Raw genomic sequence first — 4,439 nt, 5'->3', positions numbered from 1 at the left:
AAATGTCCCCATGGACGACAATACCATTAAAAATGGAGCAAGTGACAAAAGCCAGCCCTGTCAAAAAGGGCGGGAATCACTATGGGAACCAGTGACTCTGCAGATTCTGGGTGAATAACGGCGGGAATCGCCATAGTAACCACTGACTCAGTAGATTTTGGAATCACAATACCCAGCAAATTCTAAGTCAATAAAGGCTGGAATCACCATAGTAACCAGTGACTCAGCATATTTTGGGTCACTTAAGGTAAGAATCAACATGCTAACCAGTGACTCAGCATATTTAACTCAGAAAAGGCGGAGTCACCATTGTAACCAGTGACTCAGCAGATTTAGGGTCAGTAAAGACGGGAATCATCACAGTAACTGGTGACTCAACAGATTCTGGGTCAGTAACGTCGGCTCTCACTCTGTCTGCCACACCTGTCTGACTCGGGTCCATGCAGGTGTGAAGTCTCAATCGATCCAAGCTGAACTTCAAGCAATGGAGATCTCCACCAACAGGTTTAGGTTCTGGTAATAAATGGGCTCTGGTTGGACTTCTCTCTGTCGCACAGGTAAAAGGTGACATGGACTCTGTACTCAGGGAGAACCAGGTTCTGGTAACGAGTCGGTCGGATCGTAACCTTCCTCTGACAGCGGTTTGTTTTAGCCTCGGTGGTCAGGCTGTTTTTAATTTCATCTCGTTCCTCGTCTCCGCGGGCGCTCGGAGCTTCCTGAGGAGCGTCTGTCCTTCAGCTCAGCAGAGTAATCGCTGCACCACAAACCACTGCGACCTTTGACCTCTTGATTAGTCGCTCATAATCTTCAGCTGGAGTTTTTCCTCCTTCGGCTGTGAGGGGACCTGGTGGATAAATGTCAGCTGTAAATGCAAAACGGTCGCTGCTGCAGCTGCTGATGATGAGAAGAACGGAGAACCTGAAGGAGTTGTTTAAAGGCAGCACATTCAAAATGTCACGGGAGCTTTTTTAAATGGCAGCGCTTGAATTTAGAGCTCTTCAGGGTCGACGGTGGATCAGCGGTTTGATCTGCTCTTTAAGTAAAGGAGCACCTGGACCTGAGATGGCATCTAAAACATCTGATCAGCTCCAAAACCACACTTTAATTAAAACGAGCATGCCTTAATGGATGTCACCCACTGCCGTGCATGCCCAAGATCTGAATAAAGACTTTTAAGCTATATCTCAGGTCTATATCTATTATTTCTATTATTTCTAAGTATCCTGATGCATGATCAATAATCCAGGTAGAAAAATCTAAATTTATTATTATTATTATTTCTAAGGTTCATCTAGTCATTATTTTTGGGCGCCAACCCAATCCAAGATGGCTACCATAGCTAAGTCAACACAAGAAGGGTCATAACTTGGTTAATTTTTTGATACTGATCTAGTTTGGTGTTGCAGTTGCTGAGTCATCCTCGTCTCATTCTTTGAGCACTAAGAATCGTGCACGGTCTCGAGATTTTACCTTGAGATTGACACGTCACTTTCACGGTTTATTAAATTAAAGCTAGCATGAAATATGTTTTGTCAAGGAGTGTTAGACTTTTATTTCATTATGAAGTTTTTAAAAACACATTACATCACAATTAAAATAAACATTTAGACTCGGTCGTCGTGAACGAGCCTGGTTTTCTTGACGTTCGCTAATATTCTGATTCTCTGGAATAAACAATAACTTTAGCTTCATTTTCAGACTTCACCTCTACGAAGGTCCAAAAAGCCAGATCCAGACCCGCATCAAGTCCAAGCCTAATGAAACCAAATTGATTGTTAAATTTCAGTAGAAATAATCTTTATTTTCAAAACATGATTACATATTTACAATATTTAAAGTGTAGCTTTTAGAGGAAGTGTGACTAGAAGAAACCACAAGAACAGAAGAACATTACGTCAGACTCATCGAACTCAAAAATATACAGGAGCTGCTGAATGTACCAAGTGTACCAAGGGGCGTGGTCATGCAAATGATGGCCACGCCCCTTGGCAGCCTTCAGCTACCAGTGTACCAAGGGGCGTGGTATGTGATGTCACAAGTGGGTGTGGCTGCATATAGTCATTGCTTTTCTGTTTGATGTTAAACCGCGCTTTAAAATTGTTCTTCAAATAAAGTCATAAATTTCAGAAGCACCTTCATAAAATCTCCACTTTTTAACAGAAACAAAACTGAATAAAACTGTTTTTAAAAACAAAATCACGCTTGTTTCAGCTCCGCACACAGGTGCTCAGTTAGAAAACTGTACAGTATAAAGAACGGCAGAACTTTGACACATTCCATAGTTTCTGTTGCTTCTTTCATTTTGTTGATGTTTTGTTGTTTTGTTGACGTTTTGTTGATGTTTTGTTGTTTTGTTGATGTTTTGTTGTTTTGTTGTTGTTTTGTTGACGTTTTGTTGACGTTTTGTTGACGTTTTGTTGTTTTGTTGCTGTTTTGTTGTTTTGTTGATGTTTTGTTGACGTTTGGAGCCTCGGAGCTCATTTCCTTCTGATTCTTACATGATGTCTTCATCGGCCCTCCTCCTCCTCCTGACAGACCTGCTGGGGGATGAAGAGGCTTCAGCGCAGATGTCGTCTCTTCCTCTTCATTATGTCTTTGAGCTCTAATGACTTGTGAGTACAACTTCATCAGGCGGCAGAGGACAGCCCCTAATATTTCTCCTCCTCATCTTCCTCGGTGCCGATGAAGCTGAGGTGTGGTTTTAACTTCCCTCAGATGTTGCCTCCTCCTCTGAAAGTGTTTACAGCCACGCTCCTCCTCTTCTACCACGTATGAATCTGATGAAGTCCTCATTCCCCTCATCTTCTGTCTGTCTCCCTCTCTTCCTCCTCATCGTGTTAAAGTGCTGATGAAGCTGCTGCGTTATTGAGGGGGGCTCCTCAGATGTTCCCCTTCTGATTGATGACTTCATTTATTGTCTGTGGGCTGAATGTAATAAACTCGTTACTCCCTGAGCAGGCAGCCTCGGTGTGTGTGTACGTGCGTGCGCGCTGGCTCGACCTCAGGTGTCCAGCTCCACCTCTCAGTGTCCCGGCAGGTGATGAATGTTGGTTTTGCATCTCGTCGCTGGGTCATTGTGTCATGTTGCAGCTTCCTCCGTTTGTTTGACCGAACTCAACCCGTCGCCGTGTCCAACAGGAAGAAGTTTGTGTGGAATGTCCATCTGGTGCTTTAAGTTCTTCAAGGGACGTCGGACAGTCAGGAATTTCTGTGAGTCTCTGAAGCTTCCCAGAACTGACACACTGGGCTCTGACTCCAAGAACTTCAGTCGAGCTGTCACTTTGTGTCAACGATTCTTCAGCTTGAGACTTCTTCTCTACAGTCATCTGAGGATCCAACATTGAAGGTTTTATTTTTAAAAGTCAGAAAATATCGTTTTTCAGTTCCAGTCCCTTAACTCTAAAGCCAGTACCTAACTGGGCTGTGACTTGTTGGCAACATTTGTTAAAGATGGTCTCCAGCGCCCCAACTTCAAAACAAGCAGAAGATCCAGAGGGGCGGGTGGACATTGGTGTTTTCTGTCTTGGTGTTGAGGCTGAAGTCTATGATGTCACTCCTGTAGAGTGAGCTGCTGCAGCGGAGCAGATTAAAGGACTTGAGGTCCAGAAGAGGGAGATCCAGAACCGTGGTCTGTGAGTCGTTGCAGGGGTCAAGCACATTGAAGCAGAGAGCAAAAACAGAGCTGAATCTAGATCCACAGGCGTAGTCAAAGGAGAAGGTGCAGAGTCAGAGACCATGGGCAGAAAGGCAGACACATCCACGAGGGTTCAGTTCAAGGCGAGGAGTCGTGGCAAGAGACAAGCTCAGGTACGCTGGATTTCTACTGCTGTGATAGGTTCGAGAACCTGGCACTGACTGAGTGAATGCAGGGGGCTGAAGTAGGGCGGAGGACAGGTGTAGAGCATGAGCTTGATTGCTGGGTGAGAGTGAGCGACAGGAACAGGCCGAGCTCGGCAGGAAGACAAAACACAAACATGACGGTTCTAATAAAGATGGATCCTCGGCGCTGACCCGTGGACCTGGTCCCAGCTCGGAACAGCTGAAACCCACCGACAGGACTTGTTGTGTTGTTGTGAACCCTGAAAGCTGCAGACCCAGCCCACTGATCCACTTCAGAAGAACCAGGTCCAGATGAAATGTGGGGCAATGACTTGGAGGGAAATCTGGTGACCCGTTTAAAGAAAACTCACTTTTAGCTTCCTCTGCTGTGGCCCGACCCGCGGTGCCTCAACATTCAACCTGGATTTTGGTCACCACTGGTTCCCGCAGGACTCCGGTCAGTCGCTTTTGCTGCCCCGTGGGGAGAACTGGCCCAGACCCGGTCCATTTCCAGCTGGAGCTGCAATCCCACAGAAGGACCGGGACTTTATTTTAGTTTCAGAGCTGCCGGCCTGGATTATAAAAATAAAACATTTGTCTTTTCTTCAGAACAACATGAT

Source organism: Nematolebias whitei, chromosome 20, assembly GCF_014905685.2.
Source record: "Nematolebias whitei isolate Nwh7 chromosome 20, NemWhi1, whole genome shotgun sequence".
NCBI classification, from domain to species: Eukaryota; Metazoa; Chordata; class Actinopteri; order Cyprinodontiformes; family Rivulidae; genus Nematolebias; species Nematolebias whitei.
Note: the sequence above shows the minus strand (reverse complement) of the source record.